The sequence below is a fragment of the Cynocephalus volans genome, chromosome 1 (genome assembly GCF_027409185.1).
Source record: "Cynocephalus volans isolate mCynVol1 chromosome 1, mCynVol1.pri, whole genome shotgun sequence".
Taxonomy (NCBI): Eukaryota; Metazoa; Chordata; class Mammalia; order Dermoptera; family Cynocephalidae; genus Cynocephalus; species Cynocephalus volans.
Window position 1 is genome coordinate 60,093,460 of NC_084460.1, and position 23,936 is coordinate 60,117,395.

Consider the following 23,936-nt stretch of genomic DNA (forward strand, 5'->3'; position numbering starts at 1 on the left):
AACCTAATTAAAACAATAAACCCAGTCCAAAAAAAAAAAAACGGTCAGAAGAACTGAACAAATATCTCAGCAAGGAAGATATACAGATGGCAAACAAGCATATAAAAAGATGCTCAATATCATTTTGTCACTAGGGAATCACAAATTAAAACAAAAATGAGATACCACTACACACCTATTAAAATGTTTAAAATTCAAAAAACTAACAATTCTCATTTATTGACATGGGAATGCAGAATGGTAGAGTCACTTTGAAGACAGTTTGGCAGTTTCTTAGAAGACTAAACATAGTCTTATCACACAATCTAGAAATTGTACTTGAGTATTTACCAATTGAATTGAAAACTTATGACAACATAAAAACCTGCACATGGTGTTTTTAGCTGCTTTGTTCATAATGACCAAAAACTGGAAGCAACCAAGATGTTCTTTAATAGGTGAATGAACTAACTGTGGTACATCCATACAAAGGAAAATTATTCAATTATAAAAAGAAATGAGATATTAAGCCATGAAAGATATATATGAATGTTAAATATGTACTGATAACTGAAAGAAGCCAGTTCTGAAAAAGCTATATACAATTCCAACTTTCTGACATTGTAAAAAGGAAAAATTATAGTGATAACAAAAGGATCACTGGTTGCCAGGGGAGAATTGAATAGGTGAAACACAGGGGACTTTTTAGAGCAGTGAAGTATTTTGTATGATGCTGAAATGCTGCAAATGTTAATATATAACATTAAGCATTTGTCAAAAGCCATAGAACTTTAGAGTACTAAGAGTGAAGTCTTAATGTATGTAAATTTTTTAAATTATCATTTAAGAGATTGAGGGATTCCAGGATACAAATGTAGACCATGAAAAAATAATCTAATTGTCTTACAAATGTATGAAACAGCCTCACTGGAGAGGGTGGTGCTGACCCAAATAACTCTGACAATGAGGGGAGTCTGTAAGACTAAAAACAAAAGAAACTGTACATAAATGCTAGTTAATAAAGTTTTATTTATCCATGGGGGCACTGGTGAACATTTCTGATATTGCTATATGTATATACGGGAATTCAACAATTAAGTAGAAGAATGGGAGATGCTGAGAGCCAGATTTCTCGCTGCTGGGGTGAAAATTTACAGATAAGCAAGGGAAGGAGACTAGAATGATCAATGTGGTGAAGGATTAGAGTCAAAGAATCAGTGTAAACTCATGCTTAGATTAATATAGATACAGATGGCTATAGATAGAAATATATGTGTTATTATACACACATGTATTTCCTTGTTCTGTCAATTGACTGGACCTAAAAGCAATGATATCCCAGTAGCAATGAGCAAACTTAGTGCCCAGATCTTGGTTTCTAATACCATTCTCCAATAAAAAGAACCAAAACTCCTTAGATAAATGGCTGATTCTAGGACAGTAACATCCATAGTGCCGAAACATGTTATGATGCTAGAAAGTAAGGAAGTGCTTAATTAAAAAAGCCACAATGATGGAGGTATGTCAAAAGGCCAAAAGATTGTAATTCATAGAGTTTTCATGTGTTGTCCCCACCAAAACTCATTTGGAAATCTGATCCCCAATGTGGCAGTGCTGGAAGCTGTTTGAGTCATGTGGGTGGATCCCTCATGAATGGATTAAATGCTCTCCCTGGGGCAGGGGGGAGTAATGAGTGAGTTCTCACTCTATTAGTTCCCACGAGAGCTGGTTGTTTAAAAGACCCTGACACCTCCTTTCTCTTACTTGTTTCCTCTCACCATGTGATCTACTTGCATACATCGGCTGCCTGCCACTTTCCACCATGAGTAGAAGCAGCCTGAGGCCCATGTCAGATGCAGCTGTCCCAGAATTGTAAGCCAAATAAACCTCTGTTCTTTATAAATAATCCAGTCTCAGGTATTTCTGTTATAGCAACACAAAATGGACAAATACAGTAATGCACTAAATGCCACTGAACTGTTGACTTTAAAATGGTTAATTTTATTTTATGTAAAAAAAAAACTTCAATAAGTTTTTTTTAAGGACAACACAAGAGACCCTTATGCTGATGGAACTGCTCTATATCTTGACTGTGGTGGTGGGCATAGGAACCTACACACGAGACAACATTGCACAGAACTAAATGCACTGTACACACATTCACACAAACACATACGCACACACTCACTCACCAGTATAAGTAGAACTGAAGAAATATAAATCAGACCTGTGGGTTGTATCCATGTCAATGTCCTAGTTATGGCATTGCACTATAGTTTTCTAAGGGTACACAGGATCTCTCTACATTATTTCTTAAGCTACACATGAATCTACAATTATCTCAAAATTAGAAGTTTCATTTGAAAATAAAAAACAAGTCCCCCCCAGCTTTAATGATCCACATCTTGGGGGGCTGGTGAGAAACTCAGAGGGATGGCCCAGCCACCATCTCTCTCACCAGGAAAGGCCAAGTTGATCTCCTACTGAAAGAGTTTCCAGAAACTTTCAAAGGCCTCCTGTGATTCACCATCTATTATGTTTATACCTATTCATTTAATGTTGCTACAATTTTTTTCAAATTGCCTGGTTTTACATTTTTCTCTCTGCCTGAGTATTAGCCAGGCTTCAACACATTATTTCCTCTTTCAGAATCAAATATTTTAATACAGTTTAATATTATACCTTAATGCTACCCCTCTCCACTGGAGTGACAACTCATCTGCCACATTCACACTTGGAATTTGGAGAGGGAAAGTCAGACCACAATTTTTTTATATTGTCTCTGTTCTCTGCCCAGAGAAAAACAAAGCAATGAGGTGCATCTATTTTTAGGCATAAATCTCATTTTTTAAAGAGAAGTTGGGGGTGGCTGATTATTCACTGGCTGGTTTAGCCTGCCAGGCTCCAGTTCTGGTATAGAAAGACCACTCATCTGAGCATGCAGAAGGGCTGCAATTTAACTTCAGTGAGACCCTGGGAAGCTGCTTCTTCTCTCCTGACCTCCATTCTCTCATTTCTACTCTGTGGAAGTTAAATTAGTTCCTTTAAAAAGTCACTTCCAGTCAAAAAGTCCTGATTCTTCTTGTCTATGAATCCTAGCTCTGTCGTTCACTAGCTTACTAAATTAACCCCTGTGAATACCAGACAATAGCATGTCCATTTGTACAAAATACTAAGAAAGAAAGAAAGAAAGAAAGAAAAAAAGAAAGAAAGAAAGAAAGAAAGAAAGAAAGAAAGAGAAAGAAAGGGGGGAGGGAGGGAGGGAGGGAGGGAGGAAGGAAAACTGCTGGAATTTTTATAGGAATCACATAGAATCTATAGATCAGTTTGAGGAGAACTGACGTTATGCTATTGAGTCTTCTGACCCATGTACAACATATATCTCTCCACTTATTTAGATCTTCTTTAATTTTTCTTAGCAATGTTTGTAGTTTTCAGGGTACAGATCAAGCATTTTTTGGTCAAATTTGTCTCAAAACATTTAATTCTTTTTATTATTCAAAGACATTTTTATTTCAATTCCTGATTGTTCATGGCAGAAATGAAGCTAATTTTTGTGTATTTATCTTGTATCCTGCAAACTTGCTAAACTGAGCTATTAGTTCTAGTGCTCACTTGAGGACTCAAATGTGCACTCAAAACTAAAGGTAGTTTTACTTTTTCCTTTTCGACCTGGTTGCCATTTATTTCATTTTCTTGCCTTAATGGACTAGTTAGAACTAGCTAGATCCAAGAAGCTTTACCCAGTGACCTCGGGCAGGAATTTCCTTCCTGAGTGGAGAGCTAGGGATATCTCCCCTAAGAGGAGGAGCCAAAGAGCATCCTCAAGTCAATGAGAATTTCATTGAGAGTTTCCTGCCTGGGTGAGATTGAGATTGCAGCAGTCCCTTCTTCTCACAGACCATCTTCCAGAGCACCAATGACAATGGGGCAGATAACACTTAAGGCACAAGCACCCAGATCAGCTCAGTCTTGTGAAGACAGTTGTGGGGGCTCTAGAGTTTAATTCACGGAAAAACGCAGGATCCAAGCAACACAGGTTATCAGTCTATAACAACACATGCATGAGTTCTTTAATTCAGTATTTTATCAAGATACAATGAGAATTGACTGTGAATAATTAAGCTCACTCTTTAACATGAAAATTGTATGGAACTTACTCTTCACAATTAGGTTTATCCTGCTTTTCCAAGGTGGGGCTTAAAGAGTCACTCCACACTCCACAGCTTTCCACAGAACAGATAAAACCTCTGCATGCCCAGATTAGAAGGCAGCCCAGATCTGCACAGCTGTGCCTTCCACGACCACCAACTCAAGACACCCTCCAAAATCATCAGGGCTGCTCATTCTCATCCAAAGGTCAAAGCCTGGCCATCCTAGCCCACCCCTGTAGCCAGAACATGGATGCACATCCTGACACCTTAGGGCTTCCCCAAACCTCCTCGAGTACGGACTGACTCAGAACTTTGGTGCTGCCAGTGCATGTTCACTCAGATCCCAGAGGCAGTTCTTCAGGCTGTGAGGGGACATTCCTTCATTCAGGGTGTCACTCAGCCCCAGGTGTCTATGCCCAAATGAGCCTAGGATTTCCATGTGATGGATGTAGGGTTCACCAATAGCCCCTTTTCAGGCATTTGCTTTCCTCTCTTGCGGCTCCCCAGCCCTCAGTCCTCCCCAGTCCTTGTGCTTGGGTCCCACAAACCAAAGCACTATGTGTTGGGGGAAGTGAGACAGACAGTAGGGACTGTCTTAATAAAAACATTTACTTTTCCGTTTGGCTGTGATTCTTCTGTGTATAGCTCCATTGTCTGGAGTGGGGAGAAGAGTAAGTAGAAGGAAACAAAACCACACCTAAATCCCCTAGTAAACGATCTTCTCCCTTTCCAGCAAAGAGAGACCTCTGCTCTGATAAAAAATGTGTGTGGTTCAGTTAGAACCTCTCTCTCTCTCTCTCTCTCTCTCTCTCTCTCTCTCTCTCTCACACACACACACACACACACACACACACACACACAGAGAGACAGAGAGAGAGAGACAGAGAGAGGAGGGGTTTCAATGAGTTGCAGTATCGGCCTCTATTCCCTTTCACCAAAGACCTGACAGAACCCTTAAACAGAGGCTGCTGAAGACACGGCTGGGGTCATACCAGGGTCCTGGCCCTCAGTCTGCTCTGGGTGGTGATCTCGAGCATCTGCTTCTCAATCCACTACCCTCATCACAAATCACAGCGCTTCCTTAGCTCTCGCTTACACCCGTGCTCAAAGTACAGCCTTGAAGGAGCAGTCACTTTCTTCAAAAGTGTTCTGTCCTCCAGAAGGACCTGGGCCATGCAGCGGCGGCGGCTCTGTCCTGCATGAGGACGGCTCCTGAGGCTGCGGCAACCCGTATCTAAACTGAGGGTTCACTTCCTGAGAGCCCGTTGGTACCATCAACTTGCTCCGCTTCTGTCAGAACAGGAACCACATTTTAAATCCCACGTGGTCACAAGAATCACTTCCTGGTTGTAACTTGAAAATGTAAATCTCTTTATGCTTCCTGTTGATCACCATGGACGTCTCTGCTGTACACAACAGAGAATTACCCTATAGTTATTTCATGGTTAATATAGATTCATCTATACTGGAATTTCCCGTTGTAATGGAAATAACTTTTCTTCATTATCTTTTTTCCTCCTCTATTGAAAATACAGAGAGATAATCCTCCTCTTCCAATAGATTAGAAAGGTAAACATTAAGAAGTTAAGCGAGCTCCCCAATGCGAGAGTCTCTGTGCCTCCATCTTTAAAGTGAGAATAACACCAACCTGAGGGGTGGATGTGTATCAGGTTAGTAGAGGGGCTACCACAGTGGCCAGCAGGTAGTGAGTGCTCAGAATTATATCCCTGCTATTGCTGTGTGGTCATCAGAGGCAGGCAGGGGCAGAGGCAAAAACCCTGACTCAGCACCCCTTCCTCTGGCCCAGACTGACAGCCAAGCTGCTCCAGCAGTGGTTCCAGACAAGGTGGACACTGACCCCTAGGGGGTGTTTCAGAACTCTGCAGGGATGTCGGGGGTTATCAATATGGGTGGCACTTCTGCAGGACCTGAAGGGTCCCAACCCACTTTTGAATGTGCACTGGACATTCATGTAGGTGCTAGGCCTGTTCATTATTTGAACTTAACATCATTTTACATACAAACACAAAGTATATGAGTGTTTACCCAGTTTCATATACACTGAGTTTCCAAGTGCAACAACCACGTGAATCAAGGGGAGAATTGCTTCTTTACCAATAATTGCTCTTCTTTTGGAAAATCCGGTTGCAACGGCAATGCCCTTCCAGGAGTTCAAGTCTTCTCCTGCTCAATCACCTGTGTACATCCGCATTAGTGGCTGTCACATGATCCCATGAACAAATACCTTCCATGTGTAGGTATACTTCTGCAGCGCTTAATTCTAGATGTTGAACATAAGGGAAAATCTCCAGCAAAATTATTGTCTTCTTTCTCTTCATCTGCATTTATTCATCTGAAGTAGGTGCAAACATCTTATTACTTCATTATGTTTTCTAGTAAAGTCAGACCTGAGCATTTACATATTATGCTATCTAGCATTTCACTATACATTTATTTTATTTCTCATTTTTACTATAATTACTATGATCAGTGCTTTATTGGATTTTTTTAAAATTATGTGTACAGGTAAGTTATGCTGTCTACAATTTCATTTCTATATATTGAAGGAAATATTACAAAAATATTTTATTCAAAGGGGGTGTCCATTTCTGTTGCTTATAACAGAATACCTAAAACTGTAATCTATAAAGAAATGAAATTTATTTCTTACAGTTTTGGAGGTTTGGAAGGCCAAGGTCCAGGGAACACATTTGGGAAGGTACCCTCTATAGGGTCCCACGTTAACCAATGTGTCACATGGCGAGGATGGGCTGAGCAAGAGAGCCAACCTGCTCATTCACTCTCCTTAAAACGCCATCAGAACCACCTCCAAGACCACCCATTAAACCATCAACCCATTACTCCATGAATGTATCAATCCATTCACTAGGGCACAGTCTTCAGAGCCAATCACCTCTTAAAAGTCCCATCTTCCAAATACCATAATTAGATTTTCCACCCTCTTCACACTGTTACATAGGAGATCAAGTTTCAAATGCATGAGCTTTTGGAGGACACATCTGACCCAATTCAGGGTGTATTGGTTCTCTCAGTGTACAGTAGCACTATTCTATATACTACATGTATAAAATATATAGTATATTATATATAACAGTGTACTTTACATACTGTTATTAATCCCCTCAAGTGTTCTGCTCTAAGGAAGCTTCATTAATAAAGGAAGGTTGCTATTAGATTGTGATGGGGATAAACTAACACGGGCTGAGGAGATAATGTGAGCTAGACAGTAAGTATCAGCTTGGTTAGAAGAGCCAACTCAGTATAAGCCTCCGTCTCAGCATAGGTAGCTGATGAGGTCACACTTCCATTCGCCAGATGCCAGGGTGTCAGCTCCCAAGCAGAAGGAAGACCATTTAGCAAAGTTTCTGGTTTCTTACTATGGCTGAGTATTGAACCATCTTCAGGAAGGGTAAACTATCATTTCATTCTTACAAGGAAATAAGACTATTCATCCAAATTAACATCACTTGTACAGAAGTTGTCTCAATGAACCTAATTCTTCCCTCTTAGTCCTCTAATTGATGCTCGAGAAAGATTAAAATAATTGATGGCCAAACAAATGAATGCAGGATGGCACAAACACTGAACCTGTCGGGGAAGGACGAACACTCCAGAAGATCAGTAAGCTCCTCTCCCAGGGGGGACCTACAGCATCTGGAGACTGTGCAGAGTCTGGAGTGGGCCTGCCTGGCCCCTGGATCTGAGCCCTCTCCTCCCACCTGTAATCCCACACCCCACATGTCACAAATCCCTGTACTGAAAGAGGCCATGCCCAGCTGAAGGGCCTCTCATGCCAGGGCCCTTCAGCCATCACTGAGGGCAGCCACACCAATGCACCCTGAACAGCCCTCCTGTCAGCAAGGGCAGACTAGCCCTTGATCTGTCACTGTCCTCTATCCTGGTTCCCATTGCCTCACAGATTTACAGTTAATTTATTCAGTACATATGTTTGGGTGTATCTACTCTTGCCAGGCACTGGAGACAGGTGGTAAGCAAAGCAGACATGGTGCCTGCTCTCATGGAGCTCACAAGCTGGCAGAGAGCAGACATTGGATGGAGGCATGATCACACAAACAGTGTGCAATTATAATAGGACCTGAAGGCTACTCAGGACAGGATCAGAGAGGGGGCATCTAGAAAGGTTTCCCTGGGAAGCAATGCCTGAGCTAAGGGCTAAAAGTTGGATAGGAGTTAACTGGGAGAAATGGAAGGGGAGCAGGTATTGGAGAGCAATACAGCAGGATGTAGCAGCACCTGCAAGGCCCTGTGGTGGGTGGGACAGCACCAGACCCTATTGTTCTACAGGCCAGTGTGGAAGAATGAGGAACATGGAACGGAAAGGTACAAGGTGAGGCTGGGAAGGGGGCTGCAGACCAAGAGAGCCTTGAAGTGAAGTCAAGAGACGTTATTTTAAGAGTAATGGAAAGCCATGGAAAAAGTTTATGCGGCGGAAGGACACTGACAGTTTCACATTTTGGAGAAAGTTGAATAGAGTGCCAAGCAGAAATCTGGGAGATCAATTAGAAAGCCATAGCCACAGCGCACGAGCACTCGGAGCGTGTGATTTTGGAGACAAAGAGGAGTAGATAGACCCAAGAGATACGTAAGAGGGAAAATCAGCGGGACCTCCAGTCTGATCAGCAAATTCTCACTAAGACAGGAAGGACTGAGAGTGTCTAGAACGCTGTCTCTCAGACTTACAGGCTCGTGAAGTGCAACCCCCAGGCAGTGCCGCTCCTTGTCCTCCCTCAACCCTGACTGTCCAGCCTCAGCCCAAGTAATTCTGATAGGAGCAAAGGGGTATCATTGCTTTATGGAAAGTTCTAAAAGCAGGAAACATCTCCCTCATTGTGACCTGAAGCCCCCTGCCCATCTCGCAGGCCTCCTGCTGTCTCCAGATATTGAGGATGATTGGTGTGTGCCATTCTCCCCACCACCCCGTTCCCTCCGCAACTCCAGGACGTGTGCTTGTGGAAAAGCCTCAGGCAGACCACTCACCTTGCCTGAGCCCAAGTTTCCTCATCTGTGAAACTGGAGGAGCAGCCAGCACGCACAAGGATGGAGGATTAAAGGGACTGCTGGACCCTGGTGGAAATCACCCTCACTCCTCCATGGGCATCTTCAAGGTCTTCCAGTGAAAGGGAAAATTCCCACAGGTCCGGGAACACTTTTCTCTGACCCTGCCCCAGGATGGGACAGCTCTTAGGAGCAGCAGCAGCAGGGTGGCAGGGGCTGAGGAAGACAGAGGGGCTAGTGAGGAGGTGGCTCCTTGAGAGCAGGCCTGGTGGCTGGAGTGTGGCCCCATGACCAGGGACATGGGCTACCACAGCTGCCCGCATCACCCCAGCCACCCTGTGGTCAGTGTGTGGCCAAACTCTAGGATGTTGCCCTATTCCCCATGCAGATACTGGGAGGAAAACGACCCCACAGGGAAATGACCACCCCTTCTCCCAGGCCCGACCATCAGGCAGGAAGGCGCTGTTTACAGGGAGGGTTTGTGGTGCGTCTGCAGGGCGTGTGAGGAAGGTGAGGGAGGGGCAAGCTTTTCTGTGAGTGCAGGGCTGGGGTGGGGGAGTGCATGTTGGGAGATGCCGGGGGCTGCCCCACGCACCGCACAGCCCAGCTCCCTGATCTCAGGCCTGTCATGTGGGTACCAAGGGCCCAAGACATGGAGTCAGCCTCCTTTCCTGCTTTGCCCACCTCCAGGTTGCAGACTTGCTCATTTCTGCTTAAGCTGTTTGCCCCAGATTTGGGGAGCGGAGAACCAGGCTCCGTGATGCCCTTTGGATGAGTGAGTAAACCCAGTCCCCTTCCTGAGCCCTCCCCACAGGTGCTTAGCCCTGCCTTCACCTGGAGCTTCGGAAAATGCTACACTGGCCACAAGCCTTTCTCTAGAGGAAGCAGCTTCGGGCTGGTCTGGAAGCCTCCAGTTTATGTGTCTCCAACCTGCCACCTGTCTGGCACGTATGAGACCACGTGAGATAGCCAACAGGAAAACTGATGCCCTAGCACGCATGCTGGTCAAGTTGGAGGACACCTTTTGGCCCCTGCAGGATTTCCTCATAGGCCCAAGACTGAGATGCAGCTACTGAGCAACTTACATGTTCTATGACTTTAAAAATATTCAGGACCAAGGAAACTGCTTTTGCCAGTAATGAGAGCACAGCGGTTGGCATGCGGGCTGGTTACCACGGGAGCTGCAGGGAAGCTGTGTTACCACTCACTTGCTGTGCGACCTTGGGCAATTTAATTAACTTCCCCAAGCCGCAATGCCCCAGGTCTAAAATGGAGATTATGACAGTACTTACCTGAGAGGATTAAATGATAATCCACACAAAATACCTGACACATTGAACATGCTCAACGAATCTTACCTGTTTATTATTTGCCACAGTGAATAGCTGGAGGTGGGTATCACAATTCCGATGGTGCCATTGAAGCTTGGGGGAGTTGGGTGACAGGCTGAAGGTCACCAACTAGATAGTGGCAGTGCCAAAGGCAGTGAGGGGTCTTACCTTTGCTGCCAGGGGATACGTGGTGGGCTCCCAGTGTCTAGTGATGCTTCAGGTATCCTTGTTTGCCAAACAATCAGCTGCTGCTCAGGCGTGGCCAAGGGGCCAATCCCAGGGCACACAGCACACACGCCAGCTGGGACAGAAGACCAGCCACCCACCTCCCTTCCTGGATCTCCAAAATAGATGCAGGGTCTGTCAGAGCAACAGGAAGTGGAACCCTGGTCTCCCTCCAGTCCCACTCCCACCCAGACCCAGCTTAGAGTTGTGCCAGGGCCTAGGTTAACATGCCCTCCAGAGCACTGCTAACCTCCCCACATGGTGTCCTTGCTCTGAGAATTTCCAGGAAAAATCCGTTTCCCCTTTCTGGTTGCCATAAGTTCATCTCTTAGACACAAACGACAGCAATAGCCACCTGTCCAGTGTTTGCCATGTGCCAGATGGCAAACACTCTCGATACATGCTTTACATGTATTAGAGCCTTACTCTTGTCTCAACCCTGAAGAGGGCACTGTTATTATCCTCATGCTACAGATGGAGAAGTCAATGTCCAGTTTAACCAGACAGGTTAAGTAAATTGCCCACAGACACACAGCCATTAAATGGCAGTGCTTGGATTCAAATCCAGGAAGTCTGGCACCAAAGGCTAGGATTTTTTTTTTTTTAATAATTTCAAATTTACAGAAAAGTTGAAAAACTATTGCAAAGAACCAATCATTAATATTTAAATACAGCAATTGTTAACATTCTGCCCTATTTTTGTTTTATAATTCTCTCTCTCTCTCTCTCTCTCTCTCGGTTGTTTGAATATTTAAGAATATGTTGCTGACACATGCCTTTACCCCTAAATGCTTCAGCATGGAAATCCTAAGAATAATAACTTGCACTTACATACCCAAATTGCAATTAATTATCAGAATCAGGAAATTTAACCATGTGCTCTAACCAATGTGTGTCCTGCCCTTCTTACTATGCAGCTGCCCAAGTTTTTCTTCTCCAAGGGACACCTAGACTTCACACAGCCAAACCACAGGCACAACCACAGGGCATGTTCACTGCCATGGCTTGCATTGGGGTCCTATTCCTGGCTTGGTTTTCCCTGGCCCTTATCTTCTTCTTTTTTTTTTTTTCCCACCTCTTTCAACCCAGGCTACTCTGTTATTTTAACCAACCTACCATCTCATCCTAAAACGCAGCCAAAGCTATGGCTCAAAGCTCCTGTTGCTCTGGCCAAGGGAGAGGTCATTCATTAAGAGGTATCAAGTTAGGAAGATTGCCACTTTCCAGTAGGAATAAGTGGACACAGTGTGAAGGTAGCAGGGAGAATGGGTAAATGAATGCTGTGTTGCAGCTCCACTGTGGGAGCGGCTGTCCTCCATCTCTGGTGTTGACGGAAACCTCTCTGAGAATTAGTGTTTGCCTTAGAGGGATGTGTACATGCGTGTGTGCGTGCGTGCGTGCGTGCGTGCATGCGTGCGTGCGTGTGTGTGTGTGTGTGTGTGTGTGTGTGTGTGTGATCCAGTAGGTAGACCCTTAGAAGAATATCTCACCTGATGGCAGGGAGGAGAGCTGGAGATGCAAATCCCACCCTGGGCCAGCACACTGGAGCACCCCGTGTATGCATCCCGGCTGTTATTTTAGATCTGCACTGCCCAAGACAGTGGGCACCAGCCTCACATGGCCATTTACATTTTAACAAATTAAATACAGCACTTTCAATCACACTGGCCATATTTTAAGCACAGATATAAAACCTTTCTATGACCACTGAAAGTTCAGTTGGACTGTACCATCCGGACTGAATAACTCAGAGGGCTGGGAGAGCTGTATCCGGAGGATCACCTAGTGGGTGCTGGGGGGAGATCAAGCTCTGTGGGCAGGATGGGTTTTCCTGAGGTGTGTGGAAGATTGTACAGATATGAATAAGGTCGCCCTCCTGTGACAGGCATGGACCTGAGGCCAAGAGAAGTAGGAGCCCTCAGGGGGTGCCTGGGAGCCAGGTAACCTGGCAGAGTGAGCCCCCTCAATGTCCTCTCTTCTAGCAGTGCTCGCAGCACACAGCAAAGCTGGTTGTAAAGTCAGTTGGGAGGGACAGTCTGCAATACGAGTCTCAGGAGAAGTGGCATAGAGAAAAGCCCCCAGCACGTCAGGGTGACCCAGCCACTGAGCTCAGAGCCAGAGAGTCTTGGGGGCACCTAGAGGGGGTGTAGGACCCCCACTCACCTCAGATGGGGTTGCAGCCTATTTCATTTGTATGTGGAAGAACAAGGGAGCCTGAGGCATCGACCTGAAAGCTTCATTCCTTTCAGCTCTTGACCCCAACGTCACTCAGCGGGGGCTTCCCTGGCACCTGTGCAGAGCAGCAGCCCCAGCCCTCCCTCAGTCCCTCTGTTCTCTTTCTCGGCTTTGTTTTTCTTCTTAGCCCTTGTCACTTCCTGACGTTTTACAGATTTTGCTAATTTGTATTGTTTATTGTCTGTTTTTCACAAAAATTGGAGGCCCGAGTAGACGGGGATTTTCATATGTTTTGCCCAATTCTGTATCCCTGGCCCCCAGAACCGCGCCTTGCACGTGACAGCCATGGCACGATCCTGTGCTGAATGAGCGAATGGTCTGTAGGAGACACCTCCTCGGGAGTCCCAGGTAACGCCTCCTGGAATGAGATGAGGATAAGTAAGCGAGTTCCCTCTAAGGGTAAAATCTTGTTATGTCTCACACTGCAACAAAACTAAACTAAATCCCCAGATGGGCCGTTTTCTCTCTCCCACCACCTCTCCTACATGCACATGCATGCAGGCACGACCCGTCTTATCTTGTGCTGTTCTCTCCTCCCGGGATGTCTTCCTCCCTCAGCTAACTCTTACGTCCCCCCTCAACTCCCCCCTCAAATGCTGCTGCCCCCAAGCCAACTCAGGGTTCCAGGACACCCAGGACACAGCCCTGTCCTTGCAACCACTTGGCATGCCCTGTTAACACCTCTCCTTTCCTGGGCTGAGCTCTCCTGGGCCAGGGGTTGTGTCTTATTCATGAAGTCTTTGTTAAATCTGTTCTATATCTGAATACATTTTGTTTTTCTAGAGCATTCTCAATAGCACCACCCACTCTTTGGGCTCCTGTAAAACCTGAATGGCTACGGTTATCTCTCTGACTTCACACCCTTTTCTTGGCTCCAGAAATGTCCCATGACTAGCCTGGGGCAAAGCCAGACTGTTTAATTTCCACACCTCAACATGATGCTCTCTTTATACATTCAACTGATAACGGTCACCCCTGTAAAGGGCTCTGTGCATATTACAGCAGTAGTGTTTATTCCTGACAAAAGTAGTAAATGTGCCTGTGTCTACTTCTTTGTCCTTGAGCTAGTTAGGTTAACGATAAATATGTAACAGATAGTATTTTTTTTTAACAGGATTTAACTTCTGAGATTTTATCCATTCATTCATTCACTCACTCATCAAACATATTTAAGACACTACTTCATGATCTGTTTTTTCTTTTGGCTCATTTAAGTTTATTGCACAAAGGAGTTACACTAGTCCAAGTTAAAAGCAGACCCCAAATGGTTATACTATACAAGCTGTGAGGTTTCTAAACTTGTGACAATGGACAGAGGGGAAATTCTACTCATTGTGTGGACCTGAACCCCTTCCCCCACCCTTGAATATTAACTGACTAGCTTTTCTGCTTCTGTAATTAGCTTGCACAAGGTTTTACAAGCCCCTGCAGGTGGGACTTTCCCAAACCGCCCAAAGTTCACCCAGTTCTGGGAAGGGCCTAACCACACAAGGGGTGGGCTGTTGGGCAATCCCCCAGTTCCTCGTCTGTGTACCACCCCACTGAAAGCCACCAATGAATTTAAAAGTCACCTCAGGTGACCGATAAGCTGTATACAACTCATCCTGTTGCCAAAGTCTGCCTACCAAACTGTATAAAAAGTGCTCGTATTAAGAGCTCTGGGCCGTTTTCTGTCCTGAAGATGGAGCGACCCCAGCATGCTGGAAATAAAAAAAAACCTCTTGCTTGATTGCAGCAATCTCTGTCTCCTGGTCTTTGTGAGATGAGCCTTCCCAACAAGTAAGATTCGTGCTTTTGGGCCAGTCTTACAATTGTGAGGAAATCCTCACTTAAGTTTCAGTAAGCCATGAGCACTTAGAACCCTGATCCTCCTTGCCCAGTCCAATCTCTATGAGAAACTGGCATATATTCTTGTGCTGGTCACCCGGTAGTCGAATTACTTCTCCATATTCTGGATGCTCAATTATAGCACCACTGTTGGAGTGAGCAGGACTGAAGCCATGTTGACCTCAAACTACATGGGCTTCAGGGAAAAAAAGGGGGAGGGGGACATAGTTTATTTCTTAGAATGCATTTCTCTGAGTCCCCTCTTTTCCCATGGTTATTTTGAACCTTGGCTATGAGGCAGGATGACTTTATTTACATAAATGTAAAGTTCTTTTCCAGTCAGCCTGAAGCTGCAAACTTGCCACAAGACACATACTATCCAGATCCTGAGAAACCAAGGAAGACATCAGTACAGCTATGCTGATTCCACCCTGAAGGAAATTAAATCTTGTAGGACCCTAAGATAGGGACAAGAACAGAAGCCAGACAAGCCTTGACAAGGATTTCCCTGGAGCCCCCACGGCTCACGTCCCCCTCCCATCTGATTTTCATTTCCCACATTCCATTCCCTTACTCTCCTCTTGTAAAACCCCTCAGTAAACCTGAGTCTTTGAGATGGCTTTAGTCTGGCCAGTCTCCTTCAGGTTCACCAGAGAGCTGGGGTAGCCTAACATCTCTCCTCAGGTCATTGATATTCCTGAATAAAGCCGAATTCCTAATCCACCAACATTTGACGTTTGGGGGCAGGCAGCCAGACTTGGATTCAGTAACAAGGTTTTGGCCAATCTCAAGCCACAACTGTTACCTGTGGTAACAGACTTTGGCGAGCCAAGCCAGGGTTTTTGTACAGGGCAGGCAGCCAGACTTGGGTTTGGTAACACCACTGCTGGCAACTTTCTTCTTAAAAGCCTTCACCAGTTCTTTTTATCATAATCATCAGTGATCCCTTGGACAGCAGTGAGAGTCTTCCTGTCATTTCTCTGTTGAATTCTTATGTGAATATAATCCTCAGGGCCAGCAGGAAGCAGGTCGTCACCCTCACTTGCATCACCAAAGTGGTCAAAAGAGTGGAGGATCTGGATAGCAGACATACAATAGGATTCTTCTTCCTCAGTGAAAACAGCCTGTGGAAGGTGACAGTGGGAGAAGTGAATTCTGCAGTCAGGTACCTGATAGTCTGTCTACAGAGATAAAGCATGTAAACAAAATAACATGAACACAATGAAGAATGAGATAAGTGGTGTAAGATAGAAGTGGTGTTTGAGAAAAGACTTCCTCATTGAGAGGATCTGTTTGCTAAACAGCCTTGGGAGTAGAGATAATAACAGGAACATAGGTACAAAGTTAAAGGGAAGAGTTAGAAGTTTATTTTAATTGATGGAGAATCAGAGAGAGAAATTTAAGATACCTAAAGTGATCTGCTGTCCACTGCCCTTCCTTTAAGCAATAATGCAGTGGCTGTCTTATCTCCTGCCCTCAGCCACACCACTCGCTTCCACCATGGACCCCTCCCTCAATATTCTAAGTATTCCCTTACTAAAATGATCTCAAAAATAAATATTATTTTTTTAAATGCTCAAATAAGAACAGAAGGCAGGAGCACCACCATGACTGGGACCCAGGTGCAAGCTGCAGGCAGCCCTCCACCCAAACAGAAGGCAGGAGCACCATCACAACTGAGGGCTCCACACTGCTTCTATGCAGGTAGTCCACCACAGCCACTGCCACACCTTCTGCCATTGCAAGGACTGCTTGCCACCACAGTAGCAGCCATGACCATTGTGCAGGTGGCTCGCTGCACATTTGACTGCATTGACACAAGGAGAGTCACCAGAGGAGCCTGGAAAAAGAGGAGGAAGTCTTTCTCCTCAAAGTTTAGTCCAGAGTAATAGAAGAAATAACTGATCTATCAGATGTCCAGACATCAATGTAGAGGTACTAGAAATAGGAAAAACAAGAAAATATGACACCCCCAAAGGAATACAGTAATTGTCAAGTACCAGACCCCACAGAGCAGGAAACCCTTGAAATGACTGAAAAGGAATTCCAAGCAACAATCTTAAGGAAACTCAATGAGATACAAAAAGACTCAGTCAGACAACGTGACAAAATGAGAAAAAATATCCAGGATATGAAGGAGGACATTTAAAAAAAGAAGAATGCCTTAAAAAAGAATGTAACAGAACTCTTAGAGCTAAAGGATTCATTCAATAAAATAAAAAAACACAACTGAGAGCTTAATCAGTGGTTAAACAAGCAGAAGAAAAATTTCTGATCTGGAAGACAGTCTTTTCAAAATAACCCAGGGTTATTTTGGATGAAAAAAAGGAAAAAAGAATTTTTTAAAAATGAAGAAAATCTAAGAGAGCTAGCAAACAACCTTGAGTACACAAACATCTTAATCATGGGTGTTCCAGAAGGGGAGGAGAAACACAAAGGCATTGAAAACCTATTCAATGAAATAATAATGGAAAACTTCCCAGGTGTAGGGAGAGACATGGACCATCAAACCCAGGAAGTTCAAAGATCCCCAAACAGATTAAATCCAAAAAGATAATCTCTGAGATACATTATAGTCAAACTGGCAAAGCTCAAAGAAAAAGAGACAGTCCTACAAGCAGCAAGAGAAAAGTGTGAAGTCACCTATAATGGAGTGCCCATCAGACCAACAGCAGAATTCTCAACTAAAACTCCTCAGGCCAGAAGAAAATGGGATGATATATTCAAAATACTAAAAGAAAAAAACCTGCCAGCCAAGTACACTACTCCAAGCAAGGTTATCCTTCAGAAATTAAGAAGAAATAGTGTACTTTTCAGACAACAAAAACTGTGGGAGTTTACCACCACACAACCAGCCCTACAAGAAATTCTCAAGGGAGTCCTGCACCTGGAATCCAAAAAACAATAATCACTACCACAAACACACAAGAAAGAACAAAACCCACTGGTAAAACAAAAATGCAAATGAGAAAGAAAAAGAAATTAAATCTTACCAGCACAAAAAACCAACAAACATCGAATAACAAAAGAGGAAGAAAAGAACAAAAGATATTTAAAATATCTAAACAAAAAGCAATAAAATGCCAGGGCTAAGACAATATCTTTCAATAACAACCCAAAATGCAAACGGACTAAACTTCCCATTTGAAAGACACAAACTAACTGATTGGATTAAAAAGCTATATGCAACTATATGCTATTTATAAGAGACTCACCACAACTATAAAGACATACACAGAATAAGAGTGAAGGGATAGAAAAAGATATACCATGCAAATGGAAATCAAAAACAAGCAGGAGTACCTATTCTTATATTAGCTAAAATAGGTTTTAAACCAAAAACCATAAAAAGAGACAAGGCCACTATATAATGATAATGATAAAGGGATCTATCCAGCAAGAAGACATAACAATCATAAATATACATGCAACCAACATCAGAGCCTCCAGATTTATAAAGCAAACACTAGAAAGAGATAAATCTGAATACAATAATAGTTGGGGGCCTGAACACCCCTCTCTCAACATTGGACAGATCATCTAGGAAACAAATCAACAGAGAAGCACAGGATTTAAACTACATTTTACACCAATCGGACCTGGAGATAGCTACAGAACATGTCATCCAACAACTACAGCATATACGTTCTTCTCATCAGCACATGGAAACATTTTCCAGGATAGACCACATGTTAGGTCACAAATAAAGTCTCAGCAAAGTTTTAAAAATTGAAATCATCTCAATTATCTTTTCAGACAACAATGAATTAAAACTAGAAACCAATCACAAGCAAAACTCAGGAAACTATATAAATACATGGAAATTAAACAGGCTTCTGAATGACCAATGGGTACTAGAAGAAATCAAACAGGAAATAAAAAAATTCTTGAAACTAACAAAAATAAAGACACATTATACCAAAAATTGTGGGATACTGCAAAAGCAATACGAAGAGGGAGGTTTATTGCAATAAACACTTACATCAAAGAATAGAAAGATTTCAAATAAACAACCTACTGCTACACCTCAAAGAACCAGAGAAACAAGAACAATCCAATCCCAAAGTTAGTAGATAGAAAGAAATAATTACGATCAGGGCAGAATTAAATGATATAGAGACCCAAAAACTGATACAAAAGATCAATGAAACAAAAAGTTAGTTTTTTGAGAGATAAATAAAATAGACAAGTCATTAGCTAAGTTAGCAAAAAGGAGAAAGGAGGCCCAAATAACAAAAATTAGAAATAAGAAGGAGACATTATAACACAGAAATATTACAGCACATTATAGACATTACAGCACAGAAATACAAAGAATCATTAGAGACTATTTCAAACAACTATATGCCAATAAATTTGAAAACATGGAGGAAACAGACAAATTTCTGGACATATATAAACTACCAAGACTAACCCAAGAAGAAATAGAAAATGTGAACAGACCAATAATAAGCAATGAGATTGAAGCAGTAATCAGCAGTCTCCCAACAAAGAAAAGACCAGGACTGATGGCTTTTCTGCTGAATTCTACCAGACCTTTAAAGAGGAATTAATACCAATTCCCTTCAAGCTATTCCAAAAAATTGAAACAGAGGCCATTCTCCCAAATTCATTCTATGAGGCCAGCATCGCCTAGATACCAAACCAGACAAAGATAAAACAAAAAAAGAAAACTATATGACAATATCTCTGAAGAAAATAGATGCAAAAACCTTCAACAAAATATTAGCGATCAGAATACAGCAACACATGAAAAAAATTATACACCATGATCAAGTGAAATTCATCCCAGGGATGCAAGGATGATACAACATATGCAGGTCAACAAATGTGCTACACCACATCGACAAAATCAAGGACAAAAACCATATAATTATCTCTATAGATGCAGAAAAAGCATTTGACAAAATGCTTTTTTCCAGCACCCATTCATGATAAAGGCTGTCATCAAATTAAGTATAAAAGGAAAGTATCTAAACACAGTAAAAACCATATATGACAAAACCACCACCAATATCATCGTAAATGGGATGATATTGAACATGAACAAGACAAGGATGCCTGCTACCACCATTCCTATTTAACACAGTATTGGAAGTACTAGCCAGAGCAATCAGGCAAGAGAAAGAAATAAGAGTATCTGGATTGGAAAAGACAAAGTCAAACTATCCCTGTTTGCAAATGACATGTTCTTAAATATAGAAAAACCTAAGGACTCTACCAAAATAGTCTTAGAGCTGATAAACAATTTCAGTAATGTTGCAAGGCACAAAATCAACACCTAAAAATCAGTAGTATTTTTATTCTCCAATAGTGAACTGGCAGAAAAAGAAATCAAGAAAACACGGCCATTTACAATAGACATAAAAAAAAAAAATCTAAGAATCAATTTAACCAAGGAGATGAAAGATCTCTACAGCAAAAATTAAAAATCACTACTGAATGAAATTAAAGAGGATACAAAAAGGTGGAAAGACATTCCATGCTCTTAGATTGGAAGAATCAACATTGTGAAAATGTCCCGACTACCCAAAGTGATCTACAGATTTAATGCAATCTCCATCAAAATACCAATGGCATTCTTCACAGAAATGGAAAAAACAATCCTAACATTCATATGGAACAAAAGACTCCAAATAGCCAAAGCTTTACTGAGCAAAAAAAAAAATAAAGCCAGAGACATACCTGACTTGAAATTATACTACAAAGTTCTAGTAACCAAAACAGCATGGTACTGGTGCAAAAATAGACACTCAGATCAGTGGAACAGGATAGAGAACACAGAAATCAACCCACATACTTACAGCCAAATGCTCTTTCACAAAGGAAACAGGAACATATGCTGGGGGAAAAACTGCCTCTTCAATAAATGGTGATGGGAAAATTGGACATCCATATGCAGAAGAATTAAACTAGCCTTGTACCTCTCACCATATACCAAAATCAACTCAAAATGGATTAAAGACTTAAGTAAAAGATCTTGAACTATATAACTACAAAAAGAAAACATAAGGGAAACACTTCAGGAAATAAGACTGGGCAAAGATTTTATGGATAAGAACCCAAAAACACAAGCAACAAAGAAAAAATAAATGGATTATATCAAACTAAAAAGATTCTGCACAACAAAGGAAACAATCAACTTAGGGAAAACAACCTACAGAGTGGGTGAAAATATTTGCAAACTATATATCTGACAAGGGATAATTTCCAGAACATACAAGGAACTCAAACAACTTCACAGTAAAAAAAAAACCAAATAATCCAATGAAAAAAATTGGCAAAGGAGCTGAATAGACATTTTTCAAAGGAAGATATATAAATGGCCAACAGGTACGTGAAAAAATACTCAACATCACTAATCATCAGGGAAATGCAAATTAAAACCACACTGAGATATCATCTCACCCCAGTCATACTGGCTATTATCAAAAAGAGTGAGAATAACAAATGCTCACGAGGATGTGGAGAAAGGGGAACTCTTCTACACGCTTGCTATCACTGTAAATTAGTGCAGCCATTATGGAAAATAGTATGGAAGTTTCTCAAACAACTACAGATAGATCTATCATATGATCCAGCAATCCCACTGCTGGGTATATACCCAAAGGAATGGAAATCATCATGTAGAAGGGACACCTGCACTCCCGTGTTCATTGCAGCTCTGTTTATGACAGCCAAGATAAGGAACCAACTTAAATGTCCATCGATGGATAACTGGATAAGGAAAATGTGGTATATATACACAATAAAATACTTCAGCCATAAAAAAAAGAAAGAAATTTTTCCATTTGCAGCAACATGGATGAGGTTGGAGGAAATTATGTTAAGTGAAATAAACATGGCACAGAAAGAGAAATACTGCGTGTCCTCACTCATAAGTGGGAGCAAAGGAAGGAAGGAAGGGGAGACCACAATAACACACTGAACCTTCAGAAGGATAGAACAGACCTACGGTTACTAGAGGTGGGAAAGGGGCAGGGGGTAAGGGAGAAATTGAGTAAAGGACACAAAGAATAATTATAATTTGTAATAACATGCTAATAATATTGATTTGATCATCACAAATTGTATGCAAATACTGATAGTCAACTCTGTATGCCATAAATATGTACAATAAAAAAATTAATGCTTTTTTAAATTAAAAATAAATAAATAAATAAATCCTGAAATAAGAATATCAATTTGCCCCCAAAAGCCTAAAATAAATGATTTCTACAACCTTGAAAACAACTTTATAATAAACACATTTTATAAGCTTAATTTCTGAGCTACCATAAATAAAATCACACGTGTTTTTGTGAAATGACTTTCAATATATAATCTTAAAAATAACAAAATATCACTAAATCTCTAAAAAAAAAAGAAATGTAAATAAATAAATAGCTATGTTACATCACCAGCCCCTAATGAGGACAGATAGATAAATAAAACAGTACACTAACAAAAGTCATAGGGAAAACAGGCACTGATTTTCTGCTTCTTGTTAGACATGGCTGGTTAAAAATTATTTGCATTGTAAATAATCTTGTTTCTGCACTAAGAAACAAGTTTACACTTCTTGCCACTGTGGCGTCCGCATGCTGGGGCTAAGGTGAATTCTTCCACCTCTTTGTTTACTTGTCTTGTCCTGTTGAATAATTCACTGCTTGATGCAGGAATTTCCAGGGATTGCAGAGCTGAGCTGAGAGCCAGGGGAAGCTGTGAGGCCCAGCAGTGTCAACTTTTTCCCTTTAATTAAAGCTTCTGCCCAGTGCTGATATCACGCCCCAGCCAGGGAGCAACCCCTCTCTGACGTTCTACATGAACACAAACATCTCTACAAGTTACAGAGCTGGTTCCCCCTGCCCCCATGCTCCTGCCTCTGCTAACCTCATGTAGTGTGAAACGACTTACCAATCAGAACAATTTACGGGGAATTGCGTTGACAGACAGCAAAGGCTGTCGGAAGAAAAGAAAAATCGTGCAAAGTATGCTAAGTCTCCAGCCTCGCTGACTGTATATACAAAATAGAAAGAGTAAGTGAAATTTGGGGATGCACTTTTTACATCTCAGTTAAACTCATAAGAATGCACTGCAGTGTCCGCATCTGTTACCTGGACAAGTCAGTCAGTGAGCAGCAGTCGAATGCGTCTTTCAGAGTTTAAAATCACTTCCACTGAGCAAACATTCACCACATGCTGGCGGAGTTCCCAGCCCTGCACTGAGGATGCAAAGACCAGTCACACACAGCTGTTTTCTCGAGGAACTCACGGCCTGTTGAGGAGATGAATAAACAGAGAAGCACAAAATACCATAGTAAAGTGGAGGGACAGAGAAATACAGGGAAGTCCTGAAGGCACAATGGACTTCTCATTGAGTCAAATTATAGACAGTGAGTAGAACATTCTGGGCCAAGGGTACAGCACCATAAAGGCTCAGGCATGAGAAATGGCCTGTGGGGGGAGAGCATAGGGTACGCACATATCAGTGTTGTTGGAGCCCAGAGTTCAAGACAGGGAGAGGACAGAGCTGAGGCTGAAAAGGGAGGCTGAGGGCCAGATCTTGGACGTCTTCTGCCAGGCTAAGGACTGCAGGGGGCAGCAGAGCCAAAGCAGCAAGCAGAACAGCCTGACTCACAGAGACCCAGGGTGCTGGCTAATTGATTGAGGTGTCCTAAGAAAAGAAATAGAGAAGAAGCCAACAAAATTCTTGCTTGATCTGTGTAAGCAGAACTCTAGGTCTGCTGAACAGAGTCTGACTTGAGTCACCAAAATAGGAAGTCTCCTCCATCAACCAATTCCCAGAGAAGCCAAGTGATCCCCTTGAATGAAAGGGAAGCCAGGTCCCCTTGAGGAAGAATCCCAGTATAATGCCAGAAATTTATAGTTAATCTTTCTCCTTGACTTCCCCAAAGGAACCCATGGTCAATTACCAAGATGAGTGTGCACTGAGGAAAAGGAAGTAATCAGACCTTTCAGGGACTACTGGACACTGGCTCTGACCTGACATTGATTCAAGGAGACCCCAATGACTGTGGCCCTTCAATCAGAGTAGGAAGCCAGTTGATTAATGGAGTTTGGCTCAGGTCTGTCTTACAGTGGGTCCTTTGGGTCTCCAAACCTATCCTGTGGTTATTTCCCCAGTTCTGGAATGCATAATTAAAATA

General features: G+C 42.5%; 1 pseudogene; it reads right to left on the reverse strand.

Annotated features, from left to right (window-relative positions):
• Positions 1–14,790: 14,790 nt before the first annotated feature.
• On the reverse strand, positions 14,791–22,976 carry LOC134379177 (eukaryotic translation initiation factor 1-like; annotated as a pseudogene).
• Positions 22,977–23,936: the final 960 nt, after the last annotated feature.